Source organism: Condylura cristata, unplaced genomic scaffold, assembly GCF_000260355.1.
Source record: "Condylura cristata isolate star-nosed mole 26May11 unplaced genomic scaffold, ConCri1.0 scaffold00006, whole genome shotgun sequence".
Lineage (NCBI taxonomy): Eukaryota > Metazoa > Chordata > Mammalia > Eulipotyphla > Talpidae > Condylura > Condylura cristata.
This window is the reverse complement of record NW_004567107.1, coordinates 12,283,581-12,306,516: the sequence shown is the minus strand read 5'-3', so window position 1 is coordinate 12,306,516 and position 22,936 is coordinate 12,283,581. Positions and strand designations below refer to the sequence as shown.

Here is a 22,936-nt window from a genome sequence, read left to right as displayed (position 1 = left end):
CTCTCACACCCCTTCTTCTTCCTTCCCCATCCTATTCTACTCCCTAGCCTCTTCCACCCTCTGCCCTTCTCACTCACTTCCTTTTCTTCTTTCTCTTTTTTCTTCTCCTCCTCACCTCATCTTCCTCAGTGTTTTGTTATTTTGCTTGTTCTTTCTAAAACAAAAGTTCCCCTTGCCTAGAGACCAACTGGCTTGCAAGCTAACTGAGCATATATGCCTTTAAAGTCAAATACCGGCGAGTTACATGATACTTGCAGGATAAGGTAACTTGGCTCAAATGCCTTTTGCTGTCAGTCCTTGGCAAGGGTTGAAATTTTAGAAGGGATGATCTCTTAAGAAGGTTTATCATTCTTGCAACTTTTCCCCTGAAACTCTCCAGCAGATGTTTCTAATGCCCTGAGGAAACAAGCTTGAAAAAAGAGCTGGTGATGAATCTTACAGCGCAGAGGAGGCTGAGAAAGTGGAACCCACCAGAGTCCCAAAAAAAAAAAAAGGACAGCCCAGAAATCAGACACACAGATCCTTTCTACCCGATGCTCTAAAAAAACCATCTTATGCTGAAATCAAGGTCAAGGCCAAATTTGTACAAGATGGACCAAAGGGTTCTTGAGGCCTCTAAAGGGAGCCAGTACTTTTGGAATCGCTTTAACAGACAAGGCAGCTCTGGGGAAAATACAGAGGTCTTGATACTAAAGGCCTCACACATACGCCTCAGCCAAGGGGCTCACTGGCCTCCCTCCATGGTTTCACAGTCCCCACAGGCTTGGTCCTGACCTGCAGAAGCCAGCTCTGAGCTATGCAAGGAACTGCTGGTCAACAGGGGCTGGGCTGGTCTCTCTGGTCACCGTGGGACAGAGAGGAGTCACTTAGCTCAGGGATTCTGAGCCAAGGCAAAGCTTCGGGGAGCAAAAAGAGACAGGAAGAAAGACAGACAGACAACACAGTAAGGCAGAGTGAACGAGAAGGAATAATGACATTATGGGGAAAGACCTAAAAGGAGAGACACTGAAGAGAGAGGAAAAAGGAAAGAGGCTAAGGGTAGAGAAAGTGAAAATGGAAGGAAGTGGGGGAAAGGAGATGAGACGCGGAGGTGGGAGGTAGACACAGAGACTCTGGCATTCCGTTCACATCCTCAACAGTCACCAGAGAATGTTTTCAGGAGTTCTCTCTCGAATAAACACTATAAATCTTCCATGAAACCACCATGGAGGTTCAAATCGGTGCGTTCATGTCGGACAGCATGGTCGGCACCTGTCTCCCCGGGATTGGGGGCTCCCCTTCACAGGCCTGCCATGGGGTGGACCCGCCCTGCACAGAAAGGGCCCAGAAACACCCCATGAGGGCAGGAGGTCCTTCCACAAGCTGCCATTAAAGGATTAATCCAAGGCACCCTGGCGGACCAGACTCTGCACGGAAGCTTAGGAGGCAATGCTTTCGCGCACAAACCTTGCTGTGTTTTAAAAGTAAGTCGTCGTGAATTCCTTTCCTATAATGGGCTCTCCTGGAGTGTGGTTAGTCTCGCCCCAAGGTCAGTTGTACCAAAATTTATTGATGCCTATTCAACAACAGGCCTGTAGCAGAGAGGGGTGTAGAAAAAACAAGACTCCCTCCCTCCCTTCACGGCCCTCAGAAGTCATTGGACCTAGAATTTTGTGCAGCGATGGGCATGTTCTCTGACTGCCCGCAGCAGTAGCCACTGTCCATGTGACTGCACTGAATTGAAGTAAATGACAATTAAATGAAATTTAAAGTTGAGTCTCTCAGCCACACTCATCACTAAGTCTCAGCCACATGTGACTAGTGGCTGATCCACTGGGCTACAAAGGTGGAAGACAGGACACGGACCGGATGGACATTTTTTAATATAAAGGGGGTGACTTGAGAGAGAGAGTCAAGTTTTCTCAAGAAAGTTATTTATGTCTGAATATGAGGAGGGGAAAAAAGGAGGAAGCTTCCATGAAGAAAGTAGCTTATGAAGGATAGAAGGCGCTCCAGCAGCAGAGAGAGGGAATGGCTTCCGCGGTGAGGGACCCCACTTGGGGAGAGCCACAGAAAGGCAAACGTCGGCCTTGTTTTCTGGGGGGCATACCCAAACCAATACCCAGTTTGGTTGAATGTTGGCAGAGGAATAAAGATGATAAGACATTGGGTTTGTCATGGGCGAGGTCCTGGGTGCCAAGGCTTTTGCTGAGGGTCCTGTAAGCAGTAGAGAGCCACTGAAGATCCAAGTCAGGCACAAATGACCTTCGGGAATGATACTTCAGGCGCTGTAGGAAGCGTCTACCGGAAGGAAGGAAAGGGAGCCATGTTGTAAGAGGCCAGGAGAGAGGGTAGAACTTGAAGGAGCTGGGGAATACGAGGCAGTAGGTGCCCCTGGTTACAAGATGGAGGGATGGAGGGTGCCCTAATGACAATGGCATCCGCGAGTTTAATGAGAATTGTAAAGGCAACTCCCTGATGTCATACCCTCAGTCAGTGTCTGTGCAGAGAAGACGGGAGACTTTCTGCAACCCTTTGCCAGCCCACTGACCTATACTTCGAGACCCCTCCTGCCCTGCCGCTACCTCGTTTGTGGCCCCTCATAAGCACCAGGGGCTTATCGTCCAGAGAGAACTGGGTTGGGGAAAAAGGAACAAAGAAAAGATGAAAACCAGGGAAGAGGTATTTACAAAACATGTGTTGGGGAGGTCTAAACAGATGACAGCCATTCTGCTGAAGGAGATTTTATGGGGTGAGACATACCCCGGATGGGCTTTAAATGATATTGTGCTCCCCATAAAGAATGGGGACTGTTGGCAGCTGGCTTTGACACACAACACTCTACCCTCCCAGCCCTCCCCAGCAGACGGGGGTGCTGGGGCGCCCAGGGCTGTGCAGCAACCCAGAGCAGGGGAAAGGACCCAGGCTGGGGTGCAAAGGCCTGCATTCCTGGGCAGCCGCAGCCCTGACGTTAGGCCAAGTGTTGGCCTGACTGACAGGCCTGAAGTGCCTGTGCGCTCTTCATTATTTTTTAAGATGTATTAATTATATCTTCCTTCGTTTTGTACAATGTAAGGTTTCCCCGTGAAATTCCCTCCACCAAGTCACCTGGCACCATCATCACAGTCCCTTGTGCTCTTCCCGCCCGGGGCCTGGTTGCTCTCGCTCCCCCTCCCCCATAGAATGTCTCTGATGTCTCAGATCTACAGTTGCCTGATGATGCTGAATTTTACTTTATTATCGTTACTTTTTTTCCCCTTGATCCCTTATTGGTTCTTCTACATTCCTCTTATAAGTGAGACCATTCGATATTTTTCTTTTTCTTTCTGGCTTATTTTACTGAGTGTGCTCTACATTTAGATGACCGCACCGTTGGTGTGCAGTTACAAAGGCCCCCTCACCCCCAAACTGTGGGTGTGGGGGAGGGGCTGCAGGGTGAAGACAAAGAGACTGGATGGGCAGTTCCTGCCCTAATTCTTTCTTAGGGTGATGGAAGGAAGTCAGGCCTGATCACAGACGGATCAACTCTTTCAAAAGGTTTCATTATTAGTATTATAGTTGTTATTAATTATTATTATTATTATTAAAAACTACCCTTGAACAACAACAACAAAAATACTTGAAATGGTATTCAGGGAGTTAGCATGATCTGGAAGTTAGTCAGTACTTTGCTCTGCTCTACATCCCTGCTCGATGGTTTCCTTACTTGAAGCACCATTTTCCTCATTATAAAACATGTTATATATGCCATAAAAGGGCACCCACAGGGAAAGGACATTGGTAGCAACCACTATGGAGTCCCAGGTGGGGTGGTGAATGCCACAGTCCAGTGACTTGAGTTCCTGACTCATCTCTGGGGTTCTTCAATTTTCTAAACATTTTTCTAGCTTTTTTTTTTTTAAGATTTATTTATTTATGCATACACAACTTGGGTAACAGGCGAGAGATGGAAGGGCAGTGAGAGGCTTCACCAGAGAAAGAGTGGGGAGCAGAACAGGCAGATCAACGAAGTACACGTTTGAGGGGAGGTCAGGAGAGGTCTGCCACGCCATGTGGGTCACCTCCAGGGCCGGGGATTGAACTCGCACTGAAGTGGCTGGGGCTCGCTTACAGTGCTGGTCCTAACCTATTGCACCACTGAGGAGGACTAGATTTTTCTAGCTTTATTGAGATATTATATATATATATATATGTGTGTGTGTGTGTGTGTGTGTATGTATGTATGTATATATGTAAATCTAGCATAACGCATGGCGGTGTGATACATTGATGTATTACAGAACAGTGCCCACAGCCTTACTCATACTCCATCCCGCATTACCACTGCATTACCAGTATGGTGAAGATGCTGAAGATCTACTCTCTGAGCAACTTCCAAGTGTGTATGTCACTACCTATAATCACCGGACTTTATCCAGCCCATAACTGGACAACTGTAGACTTGGACCGACCTCTCCCCATTCCCACCCCCAATCTAGCCTCTATTTCTGAGTTTGCCTTTTTTAGATTTCACACATCAGTGAATTCCTTCACTATCTGTTTTTCTCTGACTTTCCTCACTTATCCTAAAGTCTCAGGATCCATCATGTGGTCACAAATGGTAGGTTTTCCTTCTTCTTAGGATTGAATAGTATTCTCTTCTATATACAGACCATGTTTTCTTTTTTTTTTTTTTTAAAGATTTATTTATTTGTGCATACAGAACTGGGGTACAGGCCAGAGGCTCAGGGGTGGTGAAAGGCTTCACCAGAGACAGAGTGGGGAACATAACAGGCAGATCAACAAAGTACACTGCTGAGGGGAGCAGCGGGTGGGTCAGGAGAGGTCTGCCGCGCCATGTGGTCACCTCCGGGGCAGGCGGGAATCGAACTCATGCGGAGGCAGCTTTAGATTCTCAGTGCTGTGCTTTAACCCGCTGCGCCACCAGGGAGGGCCCAGACCATGTTTTCTTAATCTGTTCAACCGCTGGTGGACACTTAGGTTGTCTCCATGTCTTGTTTATTGTACATAGTGCTGCAATGTGAGTTAGATTTCCCACGAGATCCTGTTCATTTCTCTTAGCTATATACCAAGAAGGGTGGCTAAATCCCACAATAGTTCCATATTTTATGGAAGAACCTCCATTCTGGCTACAACAATTTACAGTCTTACCAATCATGCACAGGGTTCCCTTTCTGTCTACCTCAAAGTAGAGTCTGAGGTGAAATACTGTGCAAAGACTCAACCACCAAAATGTCTCTGGCTAAATGCCTCTGTCAAACTGAAACATGCCTGTATTTCAAAAGCTTTCCACTGACTTTGTCTGCACTGGGTACTAGTTAAACCAGCATGCTCCATCATTTCTGAAGAACATCCTGAAGCTCACAAGGTGGAAATGTTCATGAGGCCAAGAGAAACTTCTCTCCAGTTCATGGCTGCACCATCACTCTCAGGTGAACTGCATTTTTTTTTTTTTAAGATTTATTTATTCTTTCATACAGAACTGGGGTACAGGCCAGAGGGGAAGGGGTGGTGAGAGGATTCACCAGGGACAGAGTGGGGAGCAGAATAGGCTTAATGATGAAGTACACTGCTGAGGGGAGCAGCGGGCAGTCAGGAGAGGTCTGCCGTGCTTTGTGGAACATCTCCGAGGCGGGGGATCGAACTTGTGCTAAAATGGCTTTAACTTCTTAGTGCTGTGCTTTAACCCACTGCGCCACCGGGGAGGGCCCCTGAACTGCATTTTTACAGTGTCAGTATGTTTCCCCAATTTCTCATATATATAAAATTTAATGAAATATTGCAGCAATTTTTTTTAAATTATAAGCATCCAAAGAAAACAAGTTTTAGGACTAAGTAAGTTGATTTTACTATAAAACAGTCACTTAAATACTACTATTGAATTAGGTCAGGTGTGACAACTATAACACTTTACAAAGATATCGTAAAACCTTAGAAGAATTACTTGGCAAGCACCTGTAAGTTCTCAACCCCCAACATTGGACATCATTTTTGGTGCATTAGGAGCTTGGTTTATGGTAGATGGCATGGAATTCCAATCAGCTGACCCAAACTCAAAGAAGAGGCCTTGGGCACACATCAAATAATTGGCAAAGGTATATACCTTTATGTATTTTAGTTAAGATGAAATATTTCGTGTGCATTATTACTTTTTATGATTCCCTGCTTAATAGACTTTTTCGATTAACTACCAATCTGTGGGGCTTCATAAATAAGGGCTCCTAGGGCAAGAAACTCAACTTAAACCTCGACAACCCTCTCCTATTAGTCTGTCTCCCCATTCAGGTAAGAAATAAGTTTAAGGGGAAAATGCATTGCTTTATCAATCATGTCAAATGCCCCACCAGAAGGAAAAAGAGACCCACCTGCCACTCACTGTGGATTGTTCTCGTTCTGCCTCCTCCCTTGCTGAGACAGAATAATCATTATCTCATTCTCTTTGTCTCTCTCATATGCATCTGTATGAATGTGTGGGTGGATATGAATGGATACATATAGGTGGATATATATGAAAGCATATATTTCATTTTTGTTTGCAAGTAAGGGTCAGTGAGGAAGAGGATTCTCTACCTGAGATCTGGAGGAAGATCTAGGTAGGTTCTGGGGCCAGACCATGCATGGAACAGCTTTGGAAAGCTGGCCTCACAGTGAATATAAGAGGCTCAGAGAGTTTCTCTCGTCACACTACCTCCACAAAATACTGTGGCAGGAACATGAAGCACTTTCTTCTCAGTAGCTTGTACATGGGGCATGAAGGACGAAGCTGTGGTCTGGGCATAGTGCTGTCCTTGTAGAACATTTCAAGAAAGTCTGTTCAAATGAAATTGGAGCTGCTGCGTTACAGACAAAACTAGCATCTCTTTAGTTCAAGCCAGTGCAACTGAGACTTCCCTGATCCTTCGTGGAGCCAGTCTGATTAATCAGTGCCCCAGTGAAGAAAAGGACTTCATTAAAACCCCTGAGCTGCCTGCAAGACATCTGCAGAGTGACCCTGGACAAGTCACTCCTGTTCAGTTGTGTCACTAGAGGTGAGTATTCAGGCACAATTTATCCCTCACTCCACAAGGAGCCAGCGAAATCCATCTTGATCACTTCTGGAAAATGAGAAAGGCCCAGTGGGGAGGGAGGGGAGGACACTCACTTTTTTTCTTCTTATAACAGTCCTGAATTGTTTGAATATGCTACAATAAGTTCATATTCCTTTTATTAAAACTTCGCATTAAAGTTAAAAATCCAATAAGCATACATGCTTGGCTGCTGGAGTTGATGCTATTAAGAGACGAGATGTTTAACTTAGGAAGCATACAGACGAGCGAGAGAGACAGACGATTAGACAATCATGGTATTTCTGTGAAAACAGACTGCAGTGAAAGACAAAGTGCTTGGAACATAACTTGGTTGAGTCAGGAAGCAGGTAAGATACATTGCAATTGGATCTGAAAAGATAGGGTGTAGTTACGAGGCCAGAAAGATATTTTTAAATGTACATATTAAAGGGAAGCTGACAATTAAGTGGGCACGATTTAAATTTTAAACTAATAATGATATCTTTGTCACAGTAGTTGGACGACATCCACGCTTCCCAAAGTGTGGGATGAGAGATGAATTTAGATGGCACATGAATGATTTTTTTTTTCTACTTCAATACTTACAGGCGCTTTTATAAGCTACCTTCCATTTATAGCAAGTTGTCCTGGGGTTCCATTCATGATAATGATACAAATTCCCTTTTAAAAATAAGTATAGCTAATCCCATTTACCATGTGACCTTGTGCAAGGGACTGGATCTCTCTGAATGGCCATGTCTTCATCTGTAATATGGAGATACTAAAAATACCCCGTGGAAGGGAGTTTTTTTAAATCAAAAAGTGAATGTTATTATCCCAACAGACTAGGAACTCCGTGCAGTTCTGTGCCTCAGGGGACTCACCTCAGGTTCTAGGCTGGAAGAACCACTGCATAATGACTGAAGGGGCTTAGTGCCAGGCAGGGTGGTGCATCAGGGGAGTTGGGGGGTTTAAGTCAACTGGCTCAATCTAGGATATGTGAGTAGAATTCATTTCTGCAGCTGAGGGAGTGAGTGATAGGCAATGCATTGAGAAGGGATCGAGGCTGTGATTCCATTATTGATGAGCAATTAGTTCTCACAAATCTTCCACTATTCATTCCATCAAGCAACAAATAGGTGGCCAGCTCAAGCCTAGGCACCTGGGATTCCAGAAGCAGGCAAACTCAGGATGCTGCTCCTCCCTCACAGAGTAGCATGTGCAGCCCCATGTTGGCCAACTTCTTGATGGCTCTGACACTGCCCACTTAATTTTAAATGAGAGATCTGAGGGGGAACTGTCGTTTATTTGAGGTCACACAGCAGAGTCCAGACTAGAATTCAAGGCTTCTGCTTCACAAATCAGCAGTTTGGTATTTATTAGACTTGCAAAACCTACTTGATTTTCCAAGGTGGTAAAATGCCCCTTCTCAGCCATCAGCCTTTCCATCCATGGACCTCCTGGGGAAGCAGCGACCTTTGGTCCCCCAGCTGGGGGCAGGGAGGCAGGTAACAAAAGGATGTCATTCCCTAGAGGTCTCTGCAATTTGCACAAGTGGCTTCCAGAAGCCAGGAGAATAAAGAACAGGGAGAATAGAAGGTGGGAGACTGGAGGAGGTGGGTGAGTCCTACTAAGTAAGGGCAGGCAGATAATTGGTTACTTTGTGTGGTCAGCTTCTTCAAAGTCCCTCCCTGGAGAGGCTAGAGAGAAGGCAATAAAAGTTTCCCTAACAAATGAGTGTGAGGCTGCTCAAAGTTTGAGTTGCACTTGGGTTCAGAGCTGAGGGTTTGATCTTCAGAAGCCCCAGGAAGGATGCAGAGAAGAAGGGGGGGTGGGATCTGAGTAAGCTTCATCCTGCAGCAGCAGCTTCCAAAACTCCCAGCCCCTGGGCTCCAGCTGAGTCTAAGCCCAGGAGGGGGATGCTAAGAAGAACCTCACAGGAATCTCTCTGAATTTCATCTCATCACATTAGAAATGACAGAGAAGCCCAAAAGCAGAAGGAATTAACCACAGACATGCAAAAGAATCCAAAGGCCTCAACCCTTGGCTACCAGCTTCTACCTCCTCCCCACCTCCACCCAAGACTGAGTGGGTTCCAGGAGGCCTTCACTCACAGGGTTTGCTTTGAATTAATCTGAATTCCCTCTAAGAAGGAGGGGAGGGGCCAGTCCCAGGGACTAAGGACAGGCCTACTGTTCTGATTTGCTGAACAAACTCCCAAGTAACCTTTGCTGAGTTGCAAGGTCTGCTCCTAGCATTTTACAACCCTTAGCTCTTGGGGTCATCATGACAATTTCCTGATAACAGTAAAGGGGCAGGGTTAAGGATGGGGGGCTTCTTTAAAGTAGAATTCATCAGAGAAGCCTAATGGCTAACAACCCCTTAAGATCTGACTTCAGAACTGAGGTTTCCAGAGGGAGACTCTTTGGGGTAAGGACCAAGGGGGAGAAGACTCCATAGAGTATGGTGGAGCATATTCTATGCGTGCTTTGGTGGTAGGAATGGGGCGCTAACACACGTGTGAAGAGGAGTGACTCCACACCCCTAAATCATATACAGCTACCACAATACAACCCATGTTGCCTCAATAAAAATAATTTAAGTAAAAATCACCCTTCCAGTGGTGCTCACAATCTACCACCCATATCTGCCTGTGTTCCATATAGTTAAGCAGGAAATTTCCATTCAGGACTTATGAAGATGGGTGAGACACACACCCTACCTTCAAGGCAAGTTAGATAAAGGATTTTACAAATTAAATGGAACAGAGAGCTATAGGGAGAGGGTGAACTGGTCTGGGAAGACTTCTCGGAGGAGGTGATACTTGTTTTGTGAGCAAGAGAGGAAAAGGAAGAGGAACTCAGAGAGGCAGGAAAATTACGCAGGTTCTATAGATTCCAGAAGCAGTTAGGATTTTATCCAATGAGTAATGACAGTGAAAGGTTTTCAATATTAGGAGAATGGCAAGATCTCATTTGCTTTTTGGAAAAGCTTGCGCTGGCTACTGAATAGAGCAGCCTCAGCAAACTTTTTTCTTTTTCTATAAAGGGACGATTACTAAATATTTTCAGCTTTGTGGACGGGAGACCCATTGTCAACTCTGCTGCTGTAGGGGAAACACGACCACACACACTACATACGCAAATGAGAGTGGCTGTGTTCTCATCCATCTTTATTTATGGACACTGACATTTTAATTTCATATAATTGCCACATATAAAATATTACTCTTCTCCTAATATTTTTTTTTCCTCATGTTTAAACAAGTGTGTAGGCTTATAGGCCAAAAAGAACAGACCTTGCGCTGGCTTTAGGCCAGCCGCTTTCCTGGGGAAAGGGATGAGAGCACAGAGGCAGCAGGACACCAGTTAAGAGCTAGAAATAATAGCTGGAGGAGGAAAGATGGGTGTGCAGAAGAGGGTGACAGCAGAAGTCACAAGAAGTACATAATTTTGAAAGTCATTCTAGAAGCAATAGCAACACAGACAACTGAGAAGGGATGAGAAAGGGAAGGGTAAGAAGCAAGAAGGAGGCTCCTTTGTGTGAGTAACTGAGGGAATGGTAGGTTGATTTCCTGAGATGGGAAAGATGGGGGTCGAGTAGGTTTGGGGGACAAATCACATCTATCATTAATACTGCCCCTGACAGGATGAAACTCCCAGTGCCTGCAGGTTGCCAGATAAAATATTCAGTTAAGTGCACATTTCACATCATCAGCAAGTCATTATACACACACACACATATTATAAATCATGCCTGGGGTATACATTGTTGTCCTCAAGTTCAAGTTTAACTGACATCCTGTATTTATTTTCTGTATGTGTTTTTATTTGATGCATATGACAACTGTGGCAGTGGGCTGTGTGCACATCCAGAAAAATTAAAAAAGCTCTACCTAAGATTTGGAGGTAAAAGAGCTAAGGTTGCGGGGCCTCCCTGGTGGCGCAGCGGGTTAAAGCACAGCACTGAGAAGCTAAAGCCACTTCCGCATGAGTTCGATTCCCGCCTGCCCCGGAGGTGACCACATGGTGTGGCAGACCTCTCCTGACCCGCCCGCTGCTCCCCTCGGCAGTGTACTTCCTCGATCTGCCTGTTCTGCTCCCCACTCTGTCTCTGGTGAAGCCTCTCACCCTCCGCATCTCTGGCCTGTACCCCAGTTCTGTATGAATAAATAAATAAATCTTTAAAAAAAAAAGAGCTAAGGCTGCAAAGCTGTTGAAGCATAGATGCAGGAAGAGAAGCATTCTTAGCAGAGAGGACAGCATAGCCGTTTTGGGGTGGGGGGGGTGGGGTGAACCGTACTTGTGACCTCAGAAATCTGCAAGTCATTGGTAAAGTTTAGACCCTCAAGTGCACCAAAAACAGGCTGGTGGGGTTCTCCAGGGACAGGCCAGGAGGCCAAGGACAGATTCCCAGGCCCCTCCCAGATACCCCAGTATGACCCTCAACCCTGCTGCAAGTTGTTTCTGATGTGCAGCTACGTTTCAAGTAAGCCTGCACCTTCCAGTCTACAAATTCCAGGAGGCCAGAAGGTGGCTGCTGTCTCTGAAAGTCTTTAAAAGAGGAAGCCAGGTCATCGGAACAAAGGCAGCAGAAAATAGGCACACAGTCCCCGGTGGGGACTCCTGAGAATGTGGGATGTCCAGTGGAGGGGAGCAGGAGGCCCTGAATGGCCCAGAAGCAGCCAGGCACAGCAGGTGCATCGGGTCTGAGCCTGGCACCTGTTTCTGGGTGGAGGTGCTGTCTCTCAGCTCCCACAAAAAGACAGACCAGACGGCTCCTGGCCTTCCCTGCAGCTCCGCCCCTCTCCAGCGACGAAATGATTCCCCCAAATGCAGCTATTACTGTGACTGGAAATCTCTTTACTGCTGATGCTGTGCATGGAAATGTTCCTCTCCTGCTCGGCTCCTTGTAGAATCACTCGTGACTTCCCCGGGTGCCTGAGAGCAAGGCTTTGTCAGTGGGCCCCACCAGAAGCGAGCGGGCTCTGCGGGCTTGCCTCCCCCAGCTCCCACCTGCCTTAGACCAGCCTCTAAGAGCTACTTTGTCCACCCTGTCCTCAGACAACCCCGAGATTCCGCTTCCCCTGCTCCAGGAGAATGAGCAGAGCTCAATGGTCAGTTTCATCCTTTCTGACCAATTTGGGGGTGGGGAGCGTGGGGTGGAGAGGGAAGTGGAAAGGGGGGAAGAAAGGAGACCCCACATCCTTTATTCCTACCTCTACCTCCTTCCAGAACATGGACTCCCAGTGGCTAAGGGGCATGGTGTGAAAACTGCACCAGATAGACGCAGTGGAGGGGTGGTGGGTGGCGGTGGGGATGGGGGTGGTGTGGGGGAGGGGCGTGCATGCCAATCCTGCAAGGATGCGTGAGCTTTGCATGCTAATGTGGCAAGGCTGCCAGGGCTCAGCCTAAGGATTTGAACCCAGGGCTTTCAGTCTTCTGAGTTGGCATAGGCCCCTGTGCCAGCCTCCCGGTGAGAGGTGCTGGGCTATACTGTGAATTTTCCTTTGGATAAGTCCAGGGGCATGGAAAACATACTTCTCTTTGCTGGGTAAATGAGGGATTTGGGCTCTCAGAGGCATTTGTCTCCCAGTTCTAATATTCTAGAAAGACCCACTATTTCTCTGGATTTTACAGCATTATAATGTATATAGTCTATTATTCTATTGATCCCGTCTTATCAATCATGGAATTCAGATCCCAGCGTCACAGTGAAAACAGCAAAACTGCACAATGCTGTTCTAAAAAACAGGAAGAGGACAAACCTGAACTTGGGATTGAGTCGAGGAAAACAAAGAAATGCACCTGTCAGTAGGGGCTGCATCTCCCACAGCAGGTGCGGGGGAAACTTCTGAAAAGAAGGTGGAACAGCTCTAACTTCCTAGTAAGACTTGATCAAACTAGTAAATGTCCTCAGCAGGACACTAAGCCTGGCATAAGGTGGGAAATCCCTGCGGGGAAGAGAAGCAGGGAGGGGAGGACAAATGGAGAAGAGGAAGGAGGGAAAGGAAAGAAGAGGCGTAAAAGGGACAGAAGCAGAGAAATCTGCTTGTCAAGTAGTCCGGGGATAATGAGGGGCATCTAGGGAAAGGGACAAGGCCTGGTACTCTCTTGGCAAACCAGCCAGGAGTGACGGGGCTGCAGAGTGCTGACTCAGCTCCTGGCGGTGAGAAACTAGTTGTTCAGTCCCTCGGGCCTGGGAGGCTGTCACACCTGAAGTTCCCGTATAAGAAACGTCTGCAACTTCTTGGTAATGAGAAGAGGAAGAGATAAAAAGTAGAAGAGGCTGTCAAAGAGATGGAAACTCATGAGCACGTCTAGCTCTGTGCCATGCGCCTGGCAGAGAAAGCACAGGCTTTGGAACCAGGCGAAGCTGGGTTTGGACCTAACTCAGCTGTGTGGTCTTGGTGTGTTACATAAATCCCCGGAGCCTCAGAGCTCACCTACCATATGGGATAAATTCTAGTCGTCTCACCCATGGGAGAGGATGATGTAAGACCCACATGTACCAGCAAGGCAGCGCTGAGCAGACCAGACGTGCTTTAATGGTTCCTGTGTTCAGCGCCCACCCAGTCCAGAATGGCAAAGCCTGGTGTGCCAGCCCCCACGACTCCCGCTGGCCCAGTGGCCCTTCCCTAAGGTGGGAAGTCACATACCAACAGTTTTGGGTCTGCTGCCATTCTCACCATGACGTGCTATGGGGTTTACAACATCTTGACATCGAAAGGTTTCCCTTAGGGACAGTCATAAATTCTTCCTGATTATGATACCTGATATTCCCAGTACTATAACGTAATATAGCCCCCCCCATACTCAGTGCCTCTCATCCTTTACCTAACTACCCCCGTATAATACAGAGGAAAGAGGAGGTCCAGGAAATGGCTTTGGGGGCTTCAAGGGGCCTGACTTCATGGGAGAGGCTTCCAGATCAGCCTAAAGGGACAAGTGGAACTTCAGCACCTCTGTGTTTTTTCCACATGGACTCTGGGATGAGATGAGGCAAACCCAGGTTCTAGTCATCTCTGTCCCCCTCAACACCCAGAATGTGCCAGAAGGAAGTGTCGAAACCCCCGAGAGGGAGAAGGCATGCTCTCTGCTTGCGGGGCTCATGGGCAAACAGAATCAGGCAGGCAAGGGACCCACCGTCTGCTCTCATCCTTGTGCCACCCACTGTCATCTCCCACCGGAGTGGACCCTCACAGGCCTCCCTGCCCCCACTCTGCTCCCCAGGGAGCAGCCAGGTGGGGCTTTTGAAACATATGTCACATGCTGATACTTTTTGCCTAAGCCCCTGGCTGCTTCTCTGCCCCCCCCCCCAGAGTAAAGCCCCCTTTCTGACAGCAGAAAGGGGGCCTCTGTGCCCCCCTATTCTCCCTCCTGCCCTGGCCCACATCTCCCCCGCCCCTCCACTCATGCCCTCCTGATGGCCCTTGACAGTCAGAGCTTTGCTGGAATGGTCATAGTCTGGAATGTTCTTCTAGGTATCTGCTTGGCTAACTTCTTCAAGTCTTGTTTCCAATCCTACATTCTCAGTAAGCTCCAGGCAGTCTACCCTAATTCAAAATTAAAACGAATCTCCTTATGGCCAAAAAAAAGAAAAAAAAAATCCCAGTTTTAGAGTTTTCCCTTTTTATAGCATTTACTGCCTTTCAGATAATTTTCTTATTTCTTATTTATAGTGTTATTGTCCTCTCTGCTCTACACATACACACACACTCTTAGATATAAGCTCTGTATATCTTGTTTTCTGATGTATCCCAAGAACCCAGAACAATGCCTAGGACTTGCTAGGTGCTCAGTAGTTCTTAGGGAACCTCCATTGTTCTAGCAGCCTCTTTTTTTTTTTATTTGTACAGAACTGGGTTACAGGCCAGAGATGCGGAGGGTGAGAGGATTCACCAGAGACAGAGCGGGGAGCAGAACAGGCAGATCGACGAAGTATACTGCTGAGGGGAGCAGCGGGCGGGTCAGGAGAGGTCTGCCACGCCATGTGGTCGCCTCCGGGGCAGGCAGGAATCGAACTCATGCAGAAGTGGCTTTAGCTTCTTAGTGCTGTGCTTTAAACCGCTGCGCCAACAGGGAGGGCCCTCTTTTTTTTTTTTTTTAAAGATTTATTTTATTTATTTATATTTACAAGAACTGTGGTGTAGGCCAGAGGTGTGGGGGTGGGGGAATAAGAGGATTCACCAGAGATAGAGTGGGGAGCAGAACTGACATATCCACTAAAGCATACTGTGGTCTCGCAGTCTTTAAACTGATAGTGGGAGCCAACTATCTCCCAACACAAACAGGTGAGGAAAAGCTTCAAAGATAACTGACATTTGATTCAGTCTTGAAACTAAGAAGGAATCTCCCCAGGGATGGTGGGGCTGTTACAACACCAGGAGAAGGAGTTAACACAAGACCATCTGGGCAGAAACTGATTCTGGACTGTGAGCCACATACTATGATCTTGAACTTCATACTAAGAAGCATGGGGCAGTTGTGAAGTGCTTCTGGAGAGAATCACCCCATTCAGATTTGGGCTTTTAGTGAAATCACTCTGTCTGCACGTGTAAATGATGGATCTGTGAGGATAAGACTATCCAAATGGCAGTAGGGAGACGTGCTGAGGACTGAGCTGGCCAGGTCTGCCATCCTCAGGGGAAAACCTTAACTGTTCATGACATCCAACAACCTTGTCAATGCCGGTTTCATCTGTGAGCTGCTTGCATGTTTTAGATGCCACTGAGGGAACCCGAATCTTAGGTGCACAGTCCCCATCCAGCCTCCCTCCAAGCCAGAAGGAAGTCGCTATGGGGGCTGATGTCCAAAAGGGTGACAGACCAAAAGCCAGAGAAAGGAACGCCCTGGCAACAGAGGCTGGAGCAGGTCCAGCCACGCACGGCTGCCTGCCTCCCTGTGGGGCAGAAAGGCGACCACTGTGCTGGGGAGGAAAGAACAGCAGTTCTCGCGCTATAGTTAATCTTCTGTTGCCACTAGCTGGTCAGTGTGAGAACTTGGGGAAGGATCAGCTCTGGAAAGAAAACAGCCCTGAAAAGCTGCTGCACCTCAAGGTTAAATCTGATTCTTTCTTTTCTTTCCTAGTAAAGAGCGAGCTTTCCCGGCACTCCCAAAAGCAGCCAGAGTGAAAGACAAGGAGGCTTCCTCCTACCCCAGGCCAAAACGCCTTGGCTCAGATTCTCAGGGGAGATTAGCACCAACCACCCAGATACCTAGGTAAGAAGCAAATTCAGGGTCTTCCCTGTGGTACAGGGGTTCAAGCCAGCATTGTGAACCTACCATTAGTCACTGCAGCATAAGTTCAATTCCCCACCACCCAGGGAGCTGATCCACATGGCACAGGAGACCTCGCTTTGCCCGATACTCCTCTCAGCGATGTCTTTCAGTATCCCTGACTGTTCTTCTGCTCCTCACTCTATCTTTTTTTTTTTAAGATTTATTTATTTATTCATACAGAACTGGGGTACAGGCCAGAGATGCGGAGGGTGAGAGGATTCACCAGAGACAGAGCGGGGAGCAGAACAGGCAGATCGAAGAAGTACACTGCTGAGGGGAGCAGCGGGCAGGCCAGGAGAGGTCTGCCGCACCATGTGGTCACCTCATCGGCGGAAGTGGCTTAAGCTTTTTAGTGCAGTGCTTTAACCCGCTGCGCCACCAGGGAGAGCCCTCCTCACTCTATCTTTAGTGAGTCCTCTTACCTCTCACATTTCTAACCTACACCCTGGCGCTTATATTCATAATAAATAAATGTTAAAAAGAAAATTCCAATTCCTGGAGAGGTATTGTTCTCCTTAAGTGTTCTGTGTGTTGTACAGGCAGGTAGAAGGTACCTTTAGGGCGTGCAACCTAGCCAGAGACCCCAAGAAATACCCCCAGAGCCACCCATCAGAGGTCTGCTGTTGGGATGGAGGAACCCAGAGTGGCCCCCAGATTCCTGGCGCTATGCTGGAATTGCTCATCCCCCTAGGCTCCCCCTAGACTGGGCCTCGGCATTGTCATAATCGGTGGATTTGGTGTGTTCTGAGACCCTGGGATGCTGTGAGGCCATCAGAGTCGGTGGTCGTGTTAATAGTTTTCAGAACTTCATCCAAATAAGTCACTGTCACTCTCTGCCCTCCAGTGCCCGGCACAGATCACACCTATCTGAGACAGCTAAGGCTTAGTTCACAGCAATCCAAGGAGGTGAGAAGCAGGAGGCTTTGCCTGCCAGAGGCTAGTCAATCTACTGCTGGGCTCATGGAGAATTAAAATCATAGAAATAGCTATTAAAGTAAAAGACTGAGATTACAGCCTGAGGGTTCAGAGGAGGAAGACGATGAAGCTTGGGGTCACCCCAAAGCTTGCAGAGCTCTGTTGTCTCAGCTGGTTGCCACTCACACACAGAAAACACAACTCTGGCCTTGAGCGAACTTGAGTCTGTCTCAACACAGCTGAAACCGATCCTCCTCTCTTCCTGCCCTGACATTCTCTCATAACATAGTACTTTCTGAGGCCAGACAATATATTTCCTTCTGTCATGAGTATGGAATTGGTGTCTTCATATTTCACTTGGCAGAGAGATGGACATGGTGAGAGAGGAGTGAGAAAGGGGGCAAAGACTCACAGAACACAGGGGTCCTCCCAGGGCCCCTATTTATATTGTCCCAGAAACCTGGCATAGTACCTTGAAGTCAGGGGGCTACTCATATACTGACTTAGCAATGAGGAACCTGTGACCAAACAGGAAATAACTTATTTTTCTTCTTCTAAACTTAGTTTGTTTGATGACATCAAATTCACCTCTCCATTTCTCTCTTCCCCTCCCCTCCCCTTCCCTCCCCTCTCCCCTCCCCTCCCCTTTCCTGCCCTCCCCTCTCCTCTCTCTCTCCCTCTCTCCCTTTCTTTCCCCCTCAATTTTTTCTGTTTCTCTCACATACACAAGCAGAGAGAGATAGAAATACTGGCATTGATTCAAAGCCAATTCTGTGGTCAGAAATTCCTACAGAAGACCCAACTTTCTATAATTTGCATATTTTTCCTCCCTCTTATGAACTGACATTATCCTACAGAATCAAACCAGAAAGCAAAAAGGACAGTCTGCCTCAACGTCTCCCCGGACTTGATCCTTTCTTAAAATGTCTACCAGTCATCTTCTGCTTAAAGCTTCACTCCAACGTGCACCTTCCATCATGAGAGGTCAGCACGTGGGTTGTTGGACAGCTCCCTAGGACCCTGCCTCCAGGGGGCTGAAGTGCTCCCCTAAGTTTCTGCCCTTCTGGAAGTTCCTTAGAATCAGAGAAACCTCATTCGTTGCTGACCTTTGAAGGAAGCTCTTCCAGCAAGCAAACTGATCTTTCAACGCTGATGGTAAAACCCTCCTGACTTGGTGCCTATCTCCTCACCATTTCCAAAGGTTTCTGTCGCTGGGTGTCCATTTTTATCTGTACTTTAAAAATCCTGCAGACCTAACTAAGCCAGTGGCATTTCAAATGGTATCTCCCTTTCACTAAGACTAATCAGCTCCCTGCACAGTGCATCCTTTTGGGCCGGATCTTCAGGGCTCTGCCAGTTGTACACATGCAGGTGCATTTAAAGATGAATTACTGGATGGTTTTTCCACACCCCTGCCAAAAAACAGAGCATACTCCTCACTTGTGGGATTTAACATGACAAAGCAAATTAGTAAGAAATGTTGAAAATGAGTGGTTCTAAACATTATCTCTTTTCCTTTCTTTTGTTAAATCAACGCTGATGGTAAACACTCTGGCATCACCTCTATCAAGCACAGGAAGAAGGATGCCATTTCCCTGGGTGTGGGCATGAAAGCTAAATCCACAAGCAGACTCCAGGGCTGCCTGGGGGTAGATGAAGCCTGAGTGATATGCCAGCTCACCTCAGAAGCCCTGGACTGCCAATTGCTGCTCTTCAAAATCTTTCTTTTCAATCAGTTCTTCCCTACACCCCCATGTTACTGGCAAAGGAAAGGAGACAGTGAGAAGGAGGAGGAGCTAATCAGAGTGACGGACTGGGTCAGGGCACTTCAAGTTCACAGAATCTTTACACCGAAGGATTATTTTAGGTCTCATCTACCCACTCATATTACAACACAAAGAACTGAAACTCTGGAGGATAAATGACTTGTTCAAGGTCACAAGCTAACAACTGGAATTTCCAGATCCCAGCCAGCAGTGAGCCTCCTATCCACACTAGGGCATTCAGTTTCTCCACCATTCCACCTTCTGAGATCTAGCTTAGTTTCCTTCCTGTCTTGGAAATTTTCCCAGTGTGGCCTGAGTCTACAGAGATGTCTTCCCTTCACTCCCTGATGTCACCTAGAGTACCATTAAGCCCCATGCCCTTTGACATCCCATAACCTTTCAGGGTCATTGCAGGTCACCTAATTCCTACCTGACTTTCCATCTCTCACACTTCCTTTCACTCAAGTAACCGAAGTTCCTGTGGAGAAAGGTTCTTTCAATCAATGATTGTTGTATTTCTTTTTGGGATCCGGCATCATGTCATAAATGTCACCAGCCCTGCAAAGCATTGTCGATACAGGATGCCTGTTCAGCAGCTACCAAAAAGGGACTGAGATTCCAGTTCTAGCTCTGCCATGTACTCAAAGGGTGACCTTGACCATGCACTTCACTTCTCTGAGATGTCCTTGAATGGGTAAAGTGGGAGCAACAGCAATGCCCATCTCAGATGGACTGATCACATCAGGGAGCTCTCACACCACATTCACAAGTCAATAACTATTAACTACTCTTGATCACTTTCAAGGAAATTCACTTGCCAATGCTACTGACTTATAATCAGGGTCTAAAGAAGACAAACAGAAACTTGGGGGATCTTTCACCCCAGAGGGAGTCTTCGCATGACAAAGCAGGCTGGAACATGATACAGAGAGTAGGATCCTAAAGAGGATGAGGCTGGGGGTAAAGTCTTTTAAGTCTAGTTATTACCAAAAAATGCAGCTAATAACTGAAAGAGAGGCAGAGTGGAAGGGGAGGTATGGCAAGGCATGGAGGTGGTTTTGGGGAATGGGACTGGTAGGCAGTATATGCAAAAGCATGTTGAGGTCCCCTAGTTGGTCGTTCAGTAAAATGGTAATTCTACCTTTTTGTTTGTTCTTCCTCCTTTAATGTTAGATGTTTTTTTACCACTGCCAACTCTGGGCCCACAACCCTAAGCATGGCCTAGGGCTTTGGCAGACACCATCACCCCCTAGCGGCAGCTCCACACGGTTCCCCCCACCACACCATTGGCAGGATTTGGCATTTACAGACTGCGTGCCCAGCTGTGGCCTCTGGCACCTCCAAATCCCTTGAACTGGAGAGTTAACTGTGAAGTTTCACCCAGAGCACCCGAAACAAACCGCCAAAGACATTTCAGGTCTGCGGATGGGATGAAGCTGCTAGGGACCCTGAGAAAGATGACCAAACACCACTCAGAGTGCCCCCACCCCCTCCACCACTGCCACAACCACCAAGCCGCACTTCCAGCCCGTGTGGTCCTCACAGAGCTCATTGTGCGCTCCGTGTTTACACGCAAACAGTGGAAGACCAACACAAATAAAAAGCCCACGTCTCCCTACACAGCTCCTGCTACACTCGGCCATCTGGTGACTACCTCGTTAGCCAAATCCCCGCGGGAGTGCCTTGAGCTGCCAGCCCAGGGCGCTGGGGGGAGAAGGAGGCAGGAACCTACTCCCTGCCTGTGTCTAAAGGGCTCAGAGAAGCCAAGGAGAAAGGCACCCCCACTCCTCGGCAGGCAGTCCCCAGCCACCTGGCTCAGCCGCCTGCGTCAGAGAAGCCGGGAGGCTACAAATGGAGGGTGCCTGAGACTCTCAGGCTGATGCACAGGTCCTGGGGGTATTGGACACTTCCAGCTCCTCACTCCACCTGCCCTGGGCTTCCAAGTTACCAGTTCCTCCTGAAAGCCAAAGTTTAAAAAGGCAGAAATTGCCAGCTCCAGGGATTCTGGATTCTGTGGCTGAACTAGGTCTTCGCATCCTTGGGAAATTACAATTATTATATTATGGGGGTCCTCATTTCTAAGTCAAGCCATACATAAGAATGTCTAGAAAGGGGCTCTCCACTAATGACCTCTCAGGGCCCACTTGCGCCCAGAGATCTCAAGGGTGGGAAGAGAAAGATGGGATTGGAAGTGGTGAGGATGGGGATGGGACACCACCGGGACGATCTCTGGCGGAAAGGGACAGGTAACTTCTAACTGGGTGCCAGGGTTCTTTGCCTTAAGGAACTCCATTTCTGCCCTCACCCCTTCTAGGGAGTGGGCACTCCCACAGATGCTAGTGCTAAGGGGTAGTGGTGGTGTGTGAGTGTCGATGACCCTGTGATATGCCTGAGTGTTTCTGAAGCCAGACGCTGCCGCTCGGGAAATCCCCTGGGAACCGGCAAGGCAGTCTCCAGCCTGGCCCCTTTGGGAGCTCAGCAAGCTCAGGTTACAGCCAGCAGGGGAGAAGCCGGGGGCCAGAAACCGGACCCTCCAGCTCAGACCCTAAACGGGCTGGGGCGTGCCCACATCGCCTTGGCAGCCAGTCTGACAGGGAAGGGGGTGGGGGTGTCACAAACACACCTTAACAAATATTATGACTCCCAAGAGAGGAGTCTGGTCTCTTAAGTACCCTTTGGGGGCTTCTAGAGCGAGCGAAGAGTTAACCTCAATGTCTCAAGTCGGGATCCGGAAGGCGCAGACCGAGAAGACCTGTCACCCCGTGGAAGATCAGGATCGCGGAAGAGCTAGAGTCTCCGGAGAGCCCCCAGCGCCTTCCAGGCGCTGTTCTTGGCCAGACTCCGACAACCAATCGCGCCCCGCGCCCCCAAGACGGGAGGGGAGAGCGATCGGCACGCGCGGGAGAGCTAATTTTGGTAAACGCTCTCCGAGATAATTAAGCTATCCACTACCCGGGTGGGAAATCAGCCGCGCTTCCCGCAACTCCACGATGGGCCGGTTCCTCCGGGATTCGCGCTGGGAACCAGCAGGCACCGAGCTGCTGGTGAACTTTCTGATCAACTTTTCAGTTTGCGCCCTCATCCCCAACTTCTCCCTGCCCCCGCCCTTCGCATCTGGCCTTTAAGTTATGATTATTGGCCCGAAGAGTGAGCGAGGACAACCCTGCTCCCCTGGGAGGGGGCTATGAAGGGGACGCAACAACGGATGGAGAGGGACAAGGGGGATCTAAGAGTGGAAACCTGGGCTCTGAATCCCAGTCTTCCGATGTCGCTTGAATCCTCCCCAGCACCGCTTCACAGAAGGCCAAAACCGAGGCCCAGGGTGCGGAAGCGACTTGGCCAAGGTCACCCATCCCGCATGGGAACCGAGAAGCTCCGATTCTCCAGGAAATCTCTCCGAGGAGCATGGCCAACTCCCAGGCGAGAGCGAGGAGGCGGCCACCGCGGTTGGCCAGGGGCCGCGCCCGCAGGAGCGGTGGGCGGCTGGACTCCTTCGGGCTTCGGAGCTGGAGACTACCCTGGCCCCTAGCCCGAGCACACTCTGCGGCCCGGGGTATCGGGCGGCAGGCTGCTCCGGCGGAGCTCAACGTGTGCACCGAGGGACGAAGGGACAGGTCCCCACTGCGGAGCGCTGGCACGCCCCCGGGCTCCCGCCACGCGCTCTCCAGGACCTCCTGCCCACGCTCCTTTCAACCACCTGTATGCCCTCACGGCCCCTCAGCTGCCCTCTCCCAACCCCGCTCGGGGCAGCCCGGGCGGGGATCCCCAGGGCGCCCCCACCCGCCCGGCTTCACTTTGGAGGTCGCGGCTGCCAGGAATCCCGCGTGTGCGGGCGCCCAGCCTTACCCAGGGTGAAGAAGGGCAGCTCGGTGTTGTCCAGGTCGTCCTGCACCGCGATGCGCCCGGGCAGCTCGTTGCGCACAAAGAGCAGGAGGCGCGACTCGGCGGC

General features: G+C 48.8%; 1 protein-coding gene across 1 annotated transcript in view; it reads right to left on the bottom strand.

The window, feature by feature from the left end:
* ASTN2 (astrotactin 2) overlaps window positions 1-22,898 on the bottom strand; it is a 766,181-nt gene extending 743,283 nt beyond the window's left edge. Inside the window, exon 1 of the mRNA XM_004677396.2 lies at window positions 22,834-22,898. The gene's annotated coding sequence lies outside the window, so the exon portion shown is untranslated. The remainder of the gene's footprint in view (window positions 1-22,833) is intronic.
* Between the last annotated feature and the right edge of the window lie 38 nt (window positions 22,899-22,936).